Genomic DNA, 20533 nt, shown 5'->3' with positions numbered 1-20533 from the left:
ATTTTTTAGTAATCATCGAAAGTAAGGGCATTTAAAATTTGTAAAGGCTATTCTTACCATCGTTTCTGAAAATAATTCTCTTCATAGAGAAAATAATATTCCACTGGTGGTTGTTACGTTTGCTTCCATTCCTGGAAGACATTCTAGCTCCTCACTTTGACTCAGCTTGGAAATGAGAGGAAGAGGTGATCATAGATCTGACATTCACTTAGTTTATTAGACTTACTTCTTAGGAATCGGTGACCCTGAAAGGAAATATAGTAAAAGACAAATGCCTAACTGGGGAAAATGCTTATTAATACACATCCAGCAATCAAAAAATTTTAAAAAAACGAAGATAGACAAATATCCCAATAGAAAAATAGGCAAATATGTGAAAAGGCCATTCACAAAGGAAATACAAAGGGTCATTAAATGCATGAAAAATTTCAATTAAGTTAGTTTGATTAAATTAGTATTCAAAGACATTAATTCCTAAAGGAATGATTTTGTCCCTTACCCATTTGCCAGGATTAATATTAGTGATATATTCAGCGTTGGCATAAATGAGGAGCATCCTCACACTTACAGAGGAACACAGGATAGTTGTCTTTCTGAAGGGCAGATTTGCCACATTTATTTAAAGCTCTCAAAACTGCTCTGAAGCCATTAACTGTGGTTATTTCTGAGTTATGATTATGGGAGGTTTTGGTTTCTTTTTGATTATGATAATATAAAGTTTCTACAGTGAATATGTATTATTGTTGTAATAAAAATGTAACAAACATAAACTAGTGTGGTATTTTTTTTACATCTCCAAGAAATTAATAAAGCAGTGGTGGTAAGAGAGCCTAGAAATTTGCCTCTCAAGTCCTCTTCAATCATTTCCAGCAGGAATCTTCAGGTAAAAATTAGTATGTAACTTGAAACGTTTAAATTTATTCTAGTGATTTCTCTAGGAAGCAGATATTAATTAAATCGTTCATTCAACACAATTTTAAATGCCTCTTAAATCTTTTTTTTTTTTTTTTTTTTTTTAAAGGGCGCCTGGGTGGCTCAGTCGTTAAGCGTCTGCCTTTGGCTCAGGTCATGATCCCAGGGTCCTGGGGTCGAGCCCCACATCGGGCTCCCCGCTCGGCGGGAAGCCTGCTTCTCCCTCTCCCGCTCCCCCTGCTTGTGTTCCTGCTCTTGCTCTCTCTCTCTCTGTCAAATAAATAAATCAAATCTTAAAAAAAAAAATGCCTCTTAAGCTGAGCACTGTAGGGTATACAAAGATAGGTTGCACGTGGGCCCCACCTTCTGGAGTTTAACATTTAGTAAGAACAAGAAGACAGTATACACATACACAATGAAATTATGAAGTGAAAATACAAAGTACGATAAAGTAGATATAAGATACTAGGAACGTTCAAAGGAGGGGAGAAGCTATTAATATGTAGAAGCATGAGGGTCAAAAATTTCTGGTGAGCAAAAATATATCTGTTGCTTTGTCAGTCTAAATAAATCTACTTAAAAATCATCATAGGATCATTGTACTAGAAGGGGCACTGTAACTAAATAATTATTTGTGAAATGATGAATATACTGGTTCTGTAATAAATATTTGTTGAAAAAGTCAGCAGAGGGGAGAAGAAAAACTAAGAATCCCCAGAGAACAAACCCACTTCTCTCCCTATTCGGATGAGAAAAATGAAGTTCCAGTCCTACTGAGCTAAATCCTTTCCTGGGAATTCCAGGCCTGAAACAGTGTAACCTCAGTCCGCTCCCCTCAGACCCTTTAGATGCACAGGAGCTAACAACCAATTAATCGCCGGTGACCACAGAATGAACATGCCTAGCACTTTCTCCATGCTCTTCATCATGCTGCTTCCAGCTGAACCTCAAGGTAGCGAGTGAAATTCTGCCAGTCATCCGAAGCTTATTTCAGGTGTTCTCTAATGTCACCAAACTCTCCCCCACCTCTAGACCGCAAAGCAGTCACTTTGTAATGACAATCTATTTTCTATTAGCTTGTTTCACACACATTTCTGTATTTGGCCCTCTGACATGATTGTAAACTCCTTGAGGACTAGAGTGGAGTCTTCTCCTTTTTTTAATAATACCAAGAGCACCTAGTACAATAAATTGTTTTTTCTTAATATAATCTTCAAATATTTGTTGAAATGAGGCCTGTAGAGGTTAAGTAACTGAGGACATACAATTTTCTAATTATAAAGCATAGACTGAATCTCAGAGTTAAAATGGAAAAATGGTAGGTTCATTTTGGTATGCTGTCTAGTGAATTAAATTATTATACTGCGAAAGTGATCACAGGATAATTTGTTCTCACCTATAAAACATTCTCAGAACAGTGTCTTTTATTTATTCATTTATTTATTTATTTATTTGTGTGTGTGTGGACAGTAACGTATCAAGACAATAAGACTATTGTTAGTTGAAAATGTCCCCATCATCTGTCCCCTTCACTCCTTTTCCACACTAAAGATTAATTTTCATTATTGACAAAGAGAACACAACTCTGTTTAATCTCTTGTTATTCTTAGAACATGAAAAAGGACCCCCAGTTAAACTTTGCTCTAACTCCTGAATGTTTTTAAATAACAAACCCTTTATATGACATTAAAAAAAAATACTTCACCATTGGCACAATATAAATGATTGGGCAGCTAGTACATGAATCAGGTTTATGTCTACAAAATTGTGATTCTTTTCATTGCAACCTCTTTGGAGCATTTTTTTCAACTTAAAACTTTAGCTTATTCTATAATTCTCATGAAGTCATTTTTAAAAAATCATTTGCTAGGCATGGAGCTAAGTGCTTTACATATTTCATCTTTTTGAAATCCTTCAACAACTGTGTTGTCCTATTTTCACAGCTCAGGACTAAGGCCCTGAACCAACCTGACAGAGCCAGGATTTGCACCCAAGTCTCATTCCAATGTCCAGGCTCTTATTCACTATGCTCTGGCACATTGTCTTTAATCACTTTTCAACACAAACATTTTGCAACCTACATCATCCAACAGACTGGCTCAATGGGTGCTCAAGGCAAAGCAGAGGCCTTAAAGTCATGTGGCAACAATTTCCCTTACAAGATAATACAAGAAAGACAAAAATTAAATAAACCTCTAAGCCTCTGTTTTAAGAAGGAACCAATTTTAAGTAAGAGAAAACCATGAACTAAATTAGTTGGACTTAAATTATTTTATTTATTCAGACAATGTGTGGCAATATGCTTTAGTCTGTGCTAAATTAAAAGAAAAGAAATTCCAAGATAGAAAACTAGGCAAAGCCCTTGGCTTAGATGACAACTCAACTAAGACAAGGTAAGATAAATTTGACCAGACTGTTCTCTCTCAAAGGTGACAGATTTACCTGGTTTTCTAATACTCAAGGACAGTCTTGCTGTCAAATTATTTTGCCATAAACCCATTTTTATCCATTTTAAATGTAAACTTCTATGTTTATAAAACCCCTTTCAAGTAATTATGAGAAGTCATAAAACATAGCCAGTGAAGGAAGCAATGATAGTCCATAAATCTACTCTTAATTTTAAGCATTGGGTGTTAACCAAAAACTACAGAATATTTTTTTCTTTTCTTATATAGAGCAGCTCTTTATTTTTAATAAAAACTTCATAATAACTTTTAGTGTTTTGATAGCCATATTGAAATTCGTCTTTTATCTAAAGATTTGGTTGCACTGGCTGCCAGACAGAGATATTTTCTTGCTAATCCTATCCCTTAACTGTGGTCACTGCTCAGCTGGTTCTGCTGTGGTGCCATTGCTCAGTTTTGACCCTAGCCCTGGGGATGCTGGTCACATTGGGAGCCAGGTGCCATCTGAAGCAGAGGAAGGGTCTGTTTTCTCCATCAAGGTCAGTCTCATGTCACTGGAGTCTGTCAGAAAGACATTCTCATAGTAGGTGATATGAGTGGGATTTTCAGGCAGTGTTTGGCTTCTTTACTCCATGTATCATCAGCTTATTGCTGTATAATCTCCTATCCCAAAAATGGTAGCTGAAAAAAATAACCATGTATTATTGTTCATGAGTCTACTGATTGAAGGTCTTCTGGTCTAGGCTGGGTTTGGTTGATGTCAGTTGGGTTCTCTTATGTGTCTGCCATCAGCTTGCAGGTCAGTAGAAGACTGGCTGGTAATCAGGTGGCTCAACTGGGACAAGACATCCTAGGCTGTACATGATCTCTCATCCTCCAAAAGGCTAGCCTAATCCAGGAGACCATAGGGATTCAAGACAGAGTGGAAGCCCACAAGGTCTCTTGAGTTTGGGCTCAGAACTGGCGCACGGTCACTTCTACCACATCCTATAGGCCAAAGCAAGTCCCAAGACCAGGTCAGAGTTAAAATTTCCATCCCTTGAAGGGAGAGGCTTCAAAATCGCATTGTCATGAGCATAGATATAAGAGAGTGAAGAACTGGAGCCACTGGTGATTTTCTATGGTTAGGAGAATACACAAAGGGCATCTTCATTCAGCCCACCAGTGCTAAGTCCCATATCCTCCTCTAGATACCTGTTGTCTACAACTGCCAAGAAGCAACAGCCAGAGCAGCTTGATAGGTCTTATCCCTCAACTAACTCCAGCCCCTTTCACTTGGGATCATGGAAACTGAAGAGATTCTTCCCTTCACCCTCCCCCAGAGGTACAGAGAACTGGGATGTGTGCATGCCTACCCTCTCCTTCTTAGAAAGCCTAGAGAGTAGTTTTCCATGTGTTCTTGCTGGTGCAAGGGAATCCAGCAAGCTACCTAACTTCAGAAATCTCAAAGGAAGAAACTTGTCTTCAGTCTTTTTAGAATGTCTCACCACACTGCAGGGGAGATAGATTGGGGGTGACTAATAAGAGACTCTTCAGCAGTTCTTCATTCTCTTTCAGAAGAACTCTTTCTTTTGTAGCTCCCACTTCTTTGCTGGTGACAAAGACGACCAAGCCAGTTGAACATTTTTGAAACCATGAGAGGCCTGGGAAGCTAACTTACCAGAATCTTTCTTCTTTTGCACCTGGTTTTTGGAAATTTAACATCTCTTTTTTCCCTGTTTGCTGTCTCTATAATAATGGATAGATGTTGTGATTAAGAAGTTACTTGGGAAGGGAGCAAAGGACAACTTTAGATGAGATGGCCATAGTAAACCTCTCTAAGGTGGTGATATTAGAGCTGAGACCTTAATGCCCAGAAGGAGCCAGATCTGCAAAGATCAGAGGAAGGGAACACCTGGCGCAGAGGCTCTGGGTAGGCAGAGCAGGGCCTGTTCAATGAACACAGAAAAGCCTTCATGCCAGGAAGGGGGTGAACAAAAGAGGGCATGTAAAGGGATGATGCTGTCTGGGGCCAGATACTACAGGGTCTTTTAAGCCCTTGTAAAAAGTTCATATTTTACATTGTAAAAAAAAATAGGAAAGTATTGGAGGGAAAGAAATGAACTATTTTTTTTTGTTTTTACAGAATCACTCTGGCTTCCCTGTGGAGAATAGGACTGTAACAAGGCAAGAGTAGAAAAATGAGACCAGTTCTGAGGCTGTTGTATTCCAGGCAAGAGATGATGGTGGCTACATTGAGGGTGGTAGTTGTAGAAGGAAAGAAGGAAACAAATTCCAGACATATTTTAGAAGTGAACTTGATAAGACTTGCTAAAGGGCCCAGAAAAACAGAGAAGCACAAAGCAAGCCTGTATTTCAGGAACACAAGGAACCTTAAAAGTACTTGGACCAATCATGGTTCTATACTTATTTTAATCAATAAAAATGAAATAGAAGTTGCTTGGTTTTCAAATGCTTATCCTTTAGGGAAAGGGGAGAAATTCCTGTATAAATGGTAGACAAGCTCATGTGTTGCAATTTATATTAGAGTGTGCTAAGGAATGCTATTAGCCCTCCCAAGTGATTGACTATCGCATTGTGGGCACAAGAGGGACAGGGGAGAGAAGGGATGACCTAGAATCACATGAGCTTCTCCAAGAAGACTAAAGTGGTAAGGGCTGCAGAGGAAACCAGATTTTTTTTTTCCCCATAGAAGGTATAATAGTTAACAGCTCTTTTTGGTTCTTGAAACTGAACTGGAGTTGCTTTAGCCCTGGATGTCTGCTGTCCAACCACCTTGGATAAACTGAGAAAAGGAGACGGGAAAGGAGAGAGGGATTCCAGAGAGAGAGTTTAAGTAACAGACTTCTTTGCTTTTCATGAATCATAATTATAATTATGAGCAAAGAGACATCTACAGATGTACAGAAGTGAAGGGGAAAATTAAACACTATTTTATAGAGTATTTTAGAGACTTGGGTGAAATAAACCAAACTCTAAAAATCTGTGTTTGATCTAGTGTTTAGGTTTCTCTTAGACTTAAGCTCCTTGCCTAAGACTTGGCATAATACTATTTTAATAATCCAGCAATTTAAATCTTGAATCTGTTTTTTTTTTAGGTTATAGAAATGACCCTGTACATACACACCATGTACATCCCGAGAAAGCAAGGAGGTTAATTAGGTGAATAGCTGAGATCTGTGTCACTAGTCGAGGCAGCATCCTCAGTTATCATAGGGAGGATCAGCTCCGTGAAAAAATAAGGACCCTTCACAATTTTGGAGACTGTGAGTTTATTTTGGGAGAAGAGGAGGAAATAATACCTCATTATGAAAAACTGATATTCATGTAATAGGTTCATACGAGCAAAAGTGAATTTGAAGTAAAAACTATTCATATTTTTAAATAATTTATATAAACACATGAAAACATAATTTCAAAATTATTCACAAACAGCAAGATGTATTCTTTAAATGATCAAAAGTGGGACACCAGGGTGGCTCAGTCAGTTAAGCGTCTGCCTTCAGCTCAGGTCATGATCCCAGGGTCCCAAGAGTCCCTGGATCAATGCGAGCTGCACATCGGGCTCCCTGCTCAGTGGGGAGTTTGCTTCTCCCTCTGCCCCTCACCCCACTCATGCACTCTCTCCCTCTCAAATAAATAAATAAATAAAATCTTAAAAAAATAAAAATTTAAAAATTTAAAAAAATAAATGATCAAAGGAAAATGAATTCCAAAAACTTTCTGTGCCTTTCCTCTTAATGAATCTCTCCAAGGATGTGTTCTGTGGGCCCAGAAAGATTTGGAATAGCTCCTGCCTCTGAAACAGAGAAACTTTTCACTTGATGGTACCCAGATGGGTTTAAATACGGTGACCATATCACTTCTTTCCAAATGGGCACACTTTCAAGAGTGAAAGGGGGCTCTTTGGCTAGTATTACAGGACAACGGGTATAAATGCCCCTGTGAAAGCCCCACATTTAGAGCACACAATAAAACAACAAACTGTCAACAGAGGGGAAGGGCCTAGTGTAGTTACCTTTGTATTTAGAATTTATTTTCACAAATCAGATTGGGACCTAAGTAACTATGGATCCATGCAAGCACCCAATCACTTGCTCCAGTATGGTAAACTTCTGTACAAGTATTGTTATTTTGTCACCTCATCTGTACGGCCGAAGTATCCCTCAGTGTTTGTGCTACTATGTTATGTATCTTATAGTTCTAAAGTAACTCTCTGGATGCCCACAAATATGAATGTGCTTCTCTAAGCACCTTTTACCAGAGCGTGACTTGTGCTTCAAGAAAGACTGAATCTCCTGTTCTAACATTTGTTTGTTGTGTATTTAAGGTAAAGTTACAGTTCCTAGTACAGCTGTCCAATTTCTTCACGGTTTCATATTGGCGCCCATATAAATAACTTAATGAGTATAACAGGTACTTTTTATGAATAAAATTAAAACCCCAGTCCTATATATTGTCAACCCATGCTGTGTGAATCTAATGGACTTTTAAAATGAATGTGTGTTTGTGTGTGTATGTGTGTGTGTGCACACGTGTGTGAGTACGCGTGCGGGGGTGTGTTCTTCAGAGAATGTTGAATGTGTGATTGGGCTTAAGGAATTCTCATAAAGATAGATTGTGTACTATAAAAAAATTGGATGACATGAACAAGAAAGATCAAATGCTATATAACACTAAGGAGAACACGTGCCCAAATTGTCTCCTTATAAAAAAAGGGGCATTTATAAGTTGCAGCTGGCTTTGGTTAATACTTTGGTAATTTACAAGGTTGGAGCATTTGGTTTTGTGTTTTATTTGGAGATGCAAGAAAAGGAATAGAATCTTTATTCATCAAATAATCAAGAGGTTCTAATGACATAGAACTTTATACACAGTAAGATATATACAAAATATATATGTATATAAACACACAAGCATATATTCTATACGACAAATATATATTGAGTTCCTTGAACTGTTTTTACTTCTTGGAAAGCAATCATTAACAGGGCAGATAGGAGTTCATGTTCTTCACATGAACTGTGATGGAAAAGTTAATTGAGATGAAGGTAGTTACAAATATTTCCACCAATACTTCTGGTGTAACCAGTTGCAGATATATATAAGGATTCTTCTAGGTGAGAGGGTATTTGTGAATAATATTCTGCAAATAATGATCTCATAAAGGCTTAGGAAAGTTGAAAACCTCCTCAAAATGCTTTCTTATTATACATTCAACATTCATTCATTCAACAAAAATTTAGAGTGCTACCACATGGGCAACTGTTGTGGTCATTCATATACAAAAGTGAACAGAATGAATCGTCTTCCCTCTTTCTGCTTGTATCTGAAGGGAAGAGATGGATAGCCACTAGAGAAATAAGTGAATAATATATATTATGTCAGATGGCGAAAATGAAGCAAGGAAGGAGATAGTACCAGGGTGGATGTTGAGGGTAAGGCAGGGCAGAGGTTACGATGTTATAAAGAGTGCCAGAGACCTCTCTGGACAAGTAACATTTGAGCAGAAACCTGAAAGCCATAAGGGAATGAATTATGTAGACACCTGGGGGAGGGGAGGAAAGAAGTTTTCAGACAAAAGGAAAAGTTAGTGTAAAAGTCCTGAGTTGGGAATAGGCTTTACATATTCAAGGCACACCACAAATACCAGTGATGCTGAAATGGAGCAACCACAGGGAGAGGAGTAGGCGGTGCCATCTGAGGGACGGGGTTGCCTCGGGTAACTGCTGCAGGGTAGTCTACTGTGGAAGATACGCTGGCAGGAGAAAGAGGTGTTCATTTGAAGAATATTGGACATTTTAAAAGAAACTGCTTTACTCTATTTTGGTCTATTTATCCTATTAAATTCTTTCTAGACTCTTTATTTCTCATGCTGGTGATAAAAATGTGTCATCTTCAGCCTATGTGTGTAAAATAAGATTTCTGAAATAACTTCACTTTGCTGAGTTGTTTTTTTGTTTTGTTTTGTTTTGTTTTTTTTAGTTTACTTTTTGGCAAATGATGCAGCATCCCCTTGCTGGAGTGTCTTTTAGAAGAGAATTTATGACAAAAAAAAAAAAGCAAGGACATTTATTCCATTTCTGGAAATCATGGTATGTTTAGCTGCTAGACAAGTGAAAGATTTTCTGGCCAATCTGCTGTGTGAAGGAAAAACAGTCTCTCTTTCTCTCCTGTATATGTATGTAGCTGGTGCATATGTAATATGTATATCTGTATTTTTAAAAAATCTATTCTTAGCTCATGAAGAGCCTAACTCTGTCTCAAATTGTATAGAATCTTTAAAAATTCTCTTCTTATCGGCAGGTGGGCTATGGATTGATGGGGGAGATATTGGATATTTTCTTATAGGATTAAGAAAAGTGCCAAAGAGGAGGAAAAAATAAAACCTCCAGAAGCAAAAAATATTTCTCACTCATACATGATATACATGTATGTATATCCAGATCTATCTGTATATGGGTGTATAATTGAGCTTATGAATTTTCAATTGTCCCTAAAAAGACTTTTTTTTTTTCGGTTTGTAAGCTTAAATCCTTAGGCATCATAAAGTAATGGTTAAAAACTTTGGGGTCAGAGAGACTTGAATTTGAATTCCACCTTTTCCACTTTCAAGTAGGGAGACTAACCTAACTCTATTTTTTTATTATTATTTAAATTCTAGTTAGTTAACATATAGTGTAATATTGGTTTCAGGAATAGATAACCTCACAGAGAAACTAAATAACTGAATGCCTACCTCACAGAGAAATTAACTATTATCTGATATAATGTGTACGGAACATTCAGAACAGTATCAAATATGTAGTAAATGCTCGGTGGAGCATACTTAATATCATTTCTTAATTCCTCCCTGTTCTCTCAGTTCCTGTGTTCAGCCATTCACCATTTTATATTAACTCTTCAACAGCAAGAGTATGAGTTCTGCCTTTTATCTGTGTCTCTAATACAATGAACTGAATCACCCTTCTATTCATTCATCCAACACTTACTGAGCACATATGCATCAGGGATTGTGCTAGGAGACAAAGAAAGCAGTGAAAAAGATGGAGAATTGCCATTCAGCTTTCAATCTAAATAGAAAGCTGAGAGGGCCTTAAAAAAAAAAAGAATACTAAATTTAGATAAGATATCCCCTCAGTATCTAGCACAGGACCAAACATTGAGGATATTCCAAAATAGCCATAGACTTAATCTTGTAGAATTAGGAAAGAACCTAGAGATAATCCTGTATAAACCCCTTACTTTTAAATAAAAGTTTGTGACTAAACATAGCTCAATATTGTAAGGTGATGCTTCAAGTAGTATGAACAAAGTAGTTTTGTTTATCACAATAACAGATCCTTTATTTGATAGATGAGAAACAGTAACATAAGACTTTATATTGTTCAGTGTTAGAATAAGTTGTTAGAATTAGAGGTGAGACTGGAAGATATTGTAGTTAACAGACATGAACTGTTACGTGTAATTTGTTAATTACAAATACATGTCCAAGAAATTAGATGAAAAGATGGAGAATTTTAGAAGAGAAACTTCATTATATGAAAAGTAATCAAATGGAAATTCTAGAGGGGGAAAAAACCCACAGTAATTGAAGTTAATTCAATAAATGGGTTTTACAGGAAATTAGACACAGTGGAAGAGAAGTTTGGTGAAACTGGAAGGAAAGGCAGTAGAAATAACCAAATGGAAGAATGAAGACCAATGAATAGAAAATAGCCAGACAGTCATTTGGACAAAATGAAATATTTAACATACCTGTAATTAGAGCATCTGAAGAAAAAGGTATGGAGAATAGTCAATAGTGTATTTGAAAAGATAATGACCAGTATTTTTCCAAGACTGATGAAAAATACAAAACTACAGGTTCAAGCATTGCTACAAAGCCTACAGGTTCAAGAAGTGTAATAAAACCTAAAGGATAAATGCAAAGAAAACCACATCTATGAACATCGTACTAAAGCTGCAGATTAAATAACCAACTCCCAACAAATTTTTAACAGTATATATTTTGTGCAAAGCACTGGGTACGGAAAAAATAGAGAATTTATAATTAGAGAGAAAACATTTTAAAAATAAAAAGTTACATTAAATATAAAGCAAAGTTCAACCATTTTTTAATTAGTATATTTTTTGTGTGCTTTTTAAAAATGTTTGCTTATCATCAGGTGATGAGTATATTTTTTAAGATTTTATTTATTTATTTGAGAGAGAGTGAGCAAGAAAGAGAACAGGAGCAGGGGGAAACGGCAAAGGGAAGATGGACAGAGGGGAGGGAGAAGCAGACTCCTGGCTGGGCAGGGAGCCCAGTGTGGGGCTCTATCTTGGGACTCCAGGATCATGACCTGAACTGAAGGCAGGCGCTTAACAGATTGAGCCACCCAGGCGCCCCCTATTTGTCTATCTTTGCACCCATACCTCAGAGTCTTAATTAATAAATCTTAATTACTGTAGGTTTACAATAAATCTTGATATTTGGAAGTAAGTCCAACTTTCATCATCTTCTTTAAGATTGCTTGTGTTCTTTTCATTTCTCTACACATTTTGGAATCTGCTTGTTGATTGATACACATTTAAAAATAACTTTTGAGATTTTGATTGAAATAACATTGAAATGGATTAATTTGTGGGAAACTGGTATCTTTACATTAGCAAATTTACCAAGTCATAAACATGGTATATACCTCCATTTATTTAAGTATTTAAAATTACCTCTATAATGTTTTATAATTTTCTGTATAGAAGTCACACAACCTTATTAAAATTATTCCTTTGTATTTTATGTTTTTATTGCTATTTATAAATGATTTTTTAAAAAAGAAAATTTCACAGAGAAAGACATGTATCATATGACCTCACTGATATGAGGAATTCTTAATCTCAGGAAACAAACTGAGGGTTGCTGGAGTGGTGGGGGGTGGGAGGGATGGGATGGCTGGATAATGGACATTGGGGAGGGTATGTGCTACGGTGAGCACTGTGAATTGTGCAAGACTGTTGAATCACAGATCTGTACCTCTGAAATAAATAATGCAATATATGTTAAGAAAAAAAAAAGAAGAAGAAGATAGCAGGAGGGGAAGAATGAAGGGGGGGGAAATCGGAGGGGGAGACGAACCATGAGAGACCATGGACTCTGAGAAACAAACTGAAGGTTCTAGAGGGGAGGGGGGTGGGGGGATGGGTTAGCCTGGTGATGGGTATTAAAGAGGGCACGTTGTGTGTGGAGCACTGGGTGTTATGCACAAACAATGAATCATGGAACACTACATCCAAAACTAATGATGTAATGTATGGTGATTAACATAACAATAAAAAAATTAAAAAAAAGAAAATTTCATTTGATACTTACATGTTGCCAGTATAGAAATACAAATAATGTTTATATACTGATCAATGACATTGCTAAATTCACTTATTAATTCTAGCAGTATAGAAAAAATATTTTGAATTTTCTACCATTCAATTATGTTGTCTACAAAAAAGGAGAGTTCTATTTATTTCTCTCTACTCCTTATATCCTTTATTTCTTTCTTGCCTTTTTTAATCAAGTATTCCTAAATCCGATTTCCCCTTTGTTATTCCATTTGTTATGTATTCTTTTGCTGTTCTTCTATTGGATACCCTGGAGATTACAACATGAATACTTACTAGAGTCTCAAAAATTTAGTCCTTTTACTACCTCCCACACAATTCAATAAACTTTGAACACTTTATTTAATTCCCTCCCTCTTCTGTCTGTCTGCATATATAATGGAAAAGATAAACAAGTGGATAGAGCTAAATAGATTTTGACTGACAAAACCAAATGTAATGTATTTTTGAGCTTAAAATATGTATAACTAAATACACATTTTTATAGATGAATATATATTATATAGCATTAAGTGGAGCACACAAAATATACTAATCAAAAAAATGAGTGAACTTTGCTTTACATTTAATTTTTCATTAAAAATTTTATCTCTTGGGAGGTGCCTGGGTGGCTCAGTTGGTTAAGCATCTGCCATCAGCTCAGGTCATGATCCTAAAAATTTGTTGAGTGTTGGCTATTTATCTTTTGTTATTGTTCATTGGTCCTTTCTTTTATCTATAACTTTTCCATAATTATAAAATATTTTAAGCATGTAACAAACTTTTAAAATGCATTATTTATAGTCTTGTTTATAAGTTCACTTGCCAGATAATAAAATGTTTTATTTCCATATAATCTTTGCAATAATATTTTGAAAGAAACCTAAAACCAAATCTCTCCTTATGCTCATTATTTATAAACCATAGATCATAGACTTTTAGGGTTTGAAAGACTTGAACAGATTGTATGGATGATGTCTGCAGTGAAGAAAACTAGAGTCTAGAGATGTTCGGTTCTGTCCCCACAAACACAAGCATGGTAATATTGTGGCCAAGAGAGAAGCCAGGGTTTTTTGTACCCAGAATAGTGCTTTCTTTCTTCATACATTTCAACCACTAATAAAAATTCTTAACTATATTGTAGATATTTAGAAAACAAAAAATTAATGCCTGATACTCCCCTCATTCTGACAATCTCATTTTTAATATAAATTTGTTATTAAATAAATAACATATATAAAATTCTAAAATGACTTTTTTCTTTAAGCTTAGAAACAGACATTTTGTCCTGGTTCTAATAACCTATATTTATAATGCCTGCATAGTATTAGGTATAGTTAATCATTCTCCTATTTTAGAATGTTTAGTTGTTTCCTCTTTTCATCTCCTAGAAACATGATGAATATATTTGTGAAACTGGAGTTTTCCACAATTGAGATTATTTGCTTAAGTTATGGTCCCCCAAATTTCGATCCTCTTATGACTCTTGATACATACTGCTAAATTACTAAAAAGTTTACAATATCATCAGCAATATAAAACATGCTATTTCAATAATGAAAAAGGGTCCTTTTTAAAAATTTTAATTCCAGTAAAGTTAACATACAGTGTGATATTAGTTTCAGGTGTACAATATAGTGATTCAACAAACCTATACATTACTCAGCGCTCATGAAGGTAAGTATACTCTTAATCCCCATCACTGACTTCATCCATCCCCACTCACTTCCCCTCTGGTAACCATCCGTTTGTTCTCTATAGTTAAGAATCTGTTTTTTGGTTTCTCTCTCTCTCTCTCTTTTTTCTCCTTTTTCTTTTTTTGTTTTGTTTCTTAAATTCCATGTATGTGTGAATTCATATGGTATTTTTATTTACATAAGTCATTTATGTGATCTATCTTTAATTACTGAAAATAAAGCATATACTTTCCATGTTTATTCTTGTTTTTCCTCTTTTGTAAATTTTCTGTTCAGATCCTTTCTGTAGGCATATGTTTTAGTGGGTTTTTTGCCCTGCATATTCTTTTTATCTATTGATCAATTGATCAATCGATCTATTTTCTATAAACAGGATATAATTTCTGTATCTGCTATATTTGCTAAACTTTTTTTCTAATTTCTGCTCTAGTCTCTACTACTATGTCCATCACAAAATAATCTAGTTCTAAAAAATTACAGTCTTTACTAAGTTTACCTAGAAGAAGAGGCAAGTAATCACTATTATGATTAGTAGATTTTCCTTCTTTTTCTTATTTTAGACAATGATCTGAAAATGTTTTTGAGTGTTCCTTTACAGTATGATATCATTCTTCAGTTGTGTCATGGTAGAGTTTATGAGGTTCAAGTTCACCATTATATAGTTTTAACATCACACAGAAATCCCAGGTAAATGTTTATGAGTAAATTAACTAGACCTTTGCTAGTATGAATAGTATGAACTTACAGTCAAACTGATTCATTTATAAGTGCATCAGAGTTGCAAATTTACATATACCACAGTTTGGATGTGCATATAATGCAACTTCTTCATTTCTCTATAACAGATCTAATTTTTATGACCACACTTACCAGGAAGTATGATTGAAATACTAAATTTAGCCCAATCTGACTCAAACATTAGTCAATCCAACTATCTGAACAAACTTGAGCATAATCCTAAAGTAACCCTGCAGCAATTTCTCATTCTCTTTCCTCTATTTCTCTTCAAGATGGCATTTGGATGTGAAGGAGAAAAGTGTAAACCACCTCATGGCATTGGGGAAGAGAGGAACATTGGCCTCATGCTGGTCCTTAGATATGCACTGATTGACCAAACACTAAAGTTTGTTTGTCATTTATTGATTGTGATAGCAAAAACTTTAAAACCAGTACAACATAGGCACCTAAGAATAAAAACGCCGGCTATAGACGACCAGTACAGTCATACCATGCATGAGAATCACAGCTCTGCACCTGCTGCTAATGTCTGATGCTAATAAATCCCTTGTCTATCCCATCTTGGCTTAGTTAGGATCCATTGGCTTCTTCCAGCTGACGAGGTCTCTCTAATCTTGTACTGAAAATCCCTGTCCTGCCTTTGACTCCACAGTTCTCTGCACAAATGCCTGGACAAAAGGGGCAGGCTTTTCACTACTTCATAACCTCTTCCTTCCAGAGAAGGCATCTCCCCTCCTCTGTCTCTTTGCCTGAAACTATAATGGTTAACTTCGTATTGGGAGAGAAAACCAGCTTACCAATAAAGGGGAAAATCAGGAATTCATTTTAAAATATAGTATACTTATATCACATGCAATGACAAAATAAGAAAAGGGGTGTCATAGAAATACTAGAATAATAGAACTTAAAATTAAAATAATGAATTAAGGTTCTTAAAATCTTTGTTTCCTTCATGTCAGTCTGTGGAAAGAGATAATTCCTTGTAAATTTGCTACCAGAGTCTTGATCTGTCCTTCATTCTGATACCATAAAAATCAAGATGAACTTACATTCTTGATGTTAGTCATCTATAACTCAAATCAAGTATCGTTGTGGAAAAGATAATGAACGAATAGAAGTCATCTAGCAACAAATAGACCAAAATGACCTAAAGTTGAGGGTAAGGTAGACATTTATTGCTTTTTCCTATTTGGCTTCTTTCTTCTGGTAATATCATATGGTTTTTCCTTTCAGGAACCAGCACTTCCCTGCTCTCAGTTTATGTAGGTTGCCTGGAGGGGACAGTAACTCTTTGATCCAGGAGTGGGCATGTGACCTAACCTTGCACAATGAACATATTCCACCTCCTTTGCCCCAAGGAAGTGTGCACGACCCATGTCATCCAATGATCACGACTTATTAGTGTTGAGATTTTATTGGAACAATTAAGAAGAGAACCCCCTTTTCGCTGGAATAGCTAGCAGTACCTACAGTTGCTGGGGGCCACCTTAGGTAGATAATTTACTTGATGAGTACAATCAACACAAAGCCAATTATAGCTGGGAAATGAAAGAGAAATCTCTTGAGATTCTGAATTTAGCAATTCCTCGAGAAGGACCTAACCTTCGAGTTTTCTATAATGTTAGTCAATGAATTCTTTTTTTGTTTTTGTAATGTGAACTTAAATTTTTGTTACTTGTAAACAAAAGACTGCTGGGTAATACAGACTGTAATGTTTCTACTTTATATCATGCCATTGCCAAGAATTTATCTGTCTCCTTACACTCTATTTAAATTCTTTCCAGAGGACTAAAGTTAGATTTATTCAGAAATATTTTATATGCCATTGATGCATGTTAAGAGAAATAAAATTTATTTTTATTATCTCTCAAGAGATATTATTGTAATTGGGTAAATAATAGTGCCTTGCAGATTGTGCATATATAACAATTAAAAAAACAAACAAAACAAACCAAAAAGAGCAAGCAGAAACAATTTGACCAGAAATTACATATTAACCTCTGCCAGCCATCTCATTTCGAGTGCCAAAAGGCAATAATTTTTTGCTACTTCAAATATAAATGCATGTCTAGGAAAGAAATTCCAATATTAGTAGGCATAGTCACTTGTAATATTTTAGATATGGTAGGAAAATGTAAATTACATTTAAAATATATGATGTTAGGCTAATGGATGACTTGAAAGCCTTTAATAGTATTTGCTTACAAATTATCTAAAAATTTTATTCTAGAGTGTTTTTATATATTCCTAGCATATATATATTTATATATAATATATTATATAATTAATATATATTTATATTATATATATTTAATTTATATTTTTATATATTCCTAGAAGATTACAGGCCAGCTTATTAACTTTTAACAGCAACATCAGCCTTTAACCATTACAAAAATTACCTAGATTGGGGTTTCTATAAATTCTGCAAAAGTAAAGATTTTCATTTTCAGTAATACAGCCATGAAGACACGTGGGGCTTCCAGATCATAGACAAAACTATTAGCAAAATGTTAGGGTTCTGGAGTGTCTCAGAAATACTTACACTTAGCTTAAAAATATACTATACTTCAGAGGAAAGAGGCAAAAAAAATGCTTTTTACCTTTGGGATTTTGGGGGGATGAGTATTAGTATAGTTATATCATTCTAAAATATTTTTCACAGGCTCAATGCATGCCATTGTAAGTGTAATATGTCCATTATGTATCCAACTATCTACACGGTTTTGCAAATTAGATATGCTAGACCTATTTCAAAGTCTGCTTTGTGCATAACAATTCTGAGTAGTCTTATTAGGAACAAAAAGAGAAAGTTTTCACAGCTCCTTATTGCTATTTATACTTTTGAAAAATAAAAGGAATCAAGGTTTTAATAAAATGGAGACTGAGTATGCTATCATCAAAATTTTAATATGTGGAACCTTGCTAGCACTATAAAATAAACCAAGTTTGAAACTGAGCCTTTTCTTAGAGATTTATTTATTCATTTGAGAGAGAGTGCACACGTGCATGCAGGTGGGGAGAGAGAAAGGCAGAGGAGAGGGAGAGAGAATCTTAAGCAGACTCCACGCTGAGCACGGAGCCCAACTGTGAGCTCAGGGCACAATCTCACAACCCTGAGATCACAACTTGAGCCAAAACCAAGAGTCAGGCACTTAACCAACTGTGCCACCCAGGCACCCCTGAAACTGAGCCTTTTATTATTTCAAGAAATACATTTATATTTGGACTATAAATAAATATATATATGTATATATATAGTCCATATTATATATGGACTAAACACTGAGTGTCTGAATTCCTTAAGAAAGCAACACACTGCTTTCTTCTTACTCCATGTAATTTAGTTGGCAATATATGATAAACAATAGCTTCATATCTTTCTTTAATAAAAATTGACTGTCAGAGTTGGAACTTTCTTTTTGTGAAAAATCAATATAAACAACCTTTGTGACTTACAAGTTATACTCTTTTGAAGCAGCAATTTTGTACTACCTCCAATTTTAAGCTTTCTTTAAAAAAACGCTTAAAATCATAAGAAAATACAGCATTTTGTTTTTATGGATTCTGTGTGTGTGTGTGTGCGTGTGTGTGTGTGTGTGTGTGTTAAACACCATCCTGAAACTTTTAATAGAAATAAATCCACCCTATTGTTTTTTATCCAAGCCAAAATGTTAAAAGAAACAAAACATTTCAAGTGAAACTTGTTTCTTCGCCCACATTTTTAGCATAAGTGTAAAGTGAAAATCTTTATCTGCTTGTTTAAAATGTTGTTGACAGTATTTTATTTTTATTTTTATTTTTTTTAGTCTAGTGAAATTTTTCTTATGTAACCCAAGCCTCCTTGACCTATAGGAAGCTATCCGGTGATGCATAAAGAGCCTGGATCAGGAATTCCCTGTATACAAATATGATTACCCCTTTGCCATTGTACCCTTTGGGAATTGTGTTTGATTTCATTTGTAATATTATTCTGTCCTTTTTAGAGTTCATGTTGCACAAAAACCACTTAGACAGCAAATGCTAACTTATTTATTTTGCATTCCCAATATTTTGTATTCACTTGTCTATTTGAATATTTGTTAAAGGCATAGATAGGTAGTTTGAAAGGTGAACAAAAAATGAAGAGTCCAGGCTTACACTCTTAAGCCTGTTACTTATATGTAACCAACATTGGATAAACCATGTAAGCTTTCTGGGTCTCAGTTTCCTAAACTGTAAAGTTTTAGATATTACCTATCTAAGCTTTTCCAGATCTAATATTCTATGGATCCCCAGAGGGCTATAGCCAAACAGACAGCTCTGGGGTAAACAATTCCAAAACATATACCCTATGCTAATGTTTCACAGCTGTATGAAAATAAACTCTCTGAACTTAATATCTCTTTTCTATCTTGTTAAAAACCATTAACGTCTTCTATAATATTTTTCCCACATCCATGTGATGGCAGTAATTCATAAATTTAACATGACTGTGAGCTCTGGGAAGGCAGATTCCATTCAGGTTTCTATATCTTTAATTTCTCCTTTAATGATTATAGATAATATGGACTCAATACCTGTTTATTAAGTGACTAAAGAATGCTGATCTTTAACCTTTTTCTTACCTATTTTATAATGTTTTATAGAATAGGTCTTGCATGCTGAATCCATATTTCCATTTGTAATATAACATTTTTAAATTTAAATGCATATAATTATTGATTCATGAGCCTTGCAAATAATCATCACATATTTCCCTAAATCAAGCATACCAGCACAGGGTGAATAATTATATTTTGGTACCTAATTCTCATTTGAGCATAACTGAGCCTACACACATCTGCTACTCACAGATGAAAATATAGAAAATGATTGAAAATAAAAGTAAAGAAATAAAGACAACCAACTTAAGATGAAATTCGAGCAAGAGAATTAAGACAACATTGGCAATTTTCTTCTAAGATTGAAAGGCACAAAAGACACAGGGAAGAGAAAAAGATACTATGGAAAAAAAATTGACTCTCTTAGAAAGAATATGAAAACAAAAACTCTCTTGCTCCAACCTTAGAAATCTCGGCAAATACTTCTATTAGAAATGACTGCTTTGGCTCAATTTTTTTCCATATTTCTTTTCATGTATCAAAGCAATAAATGGAAGTGAAATGTTTTAGAAGAATTGGTAGACAATGATTTTGCAATGCTTTTAAACATTGGTCCTTAGAATGGAAAAAACATACTAGGATGTCCCTTTAATGTAACCACTGACCGAGAAAAGAATGAACTATAAAACTGAGAGAAATATGAACTTTCAGGGGATATGGAAAAGTTTAAAGCACATGAATTCAAAGTCAAGGGTGTGGAAGGACAGTAATGCTTTGGACATATTAAAAAAAACTGAGATTGGAAAAGAGGTAGTTCTGTAAAAAACAAGTTAAAATATAAGTA

Source organism: Callorhinus ursinus, unplaced genomic scaffold (assembly GCF_003265705.2).
Source record: "Callorhinus ursinus isolate GAN/ISIS: 27379988/994484 unplaced genomic scaffold, GSC_fseal_2.0 scaffold22, whole genome shotgun sequence".
In the NCBI taxonomy this organism is placed as follows: Eukaryota; Metazoa; Chordata; class Mammalia; order Carnivora; family Otariidae; genus Callorhinus; species Callorhinus ursinus.
The sequence above is the reverse complement of the archived record's forward strand: the minus strand, read 5'-3'. Positions refer to the sequence as shown.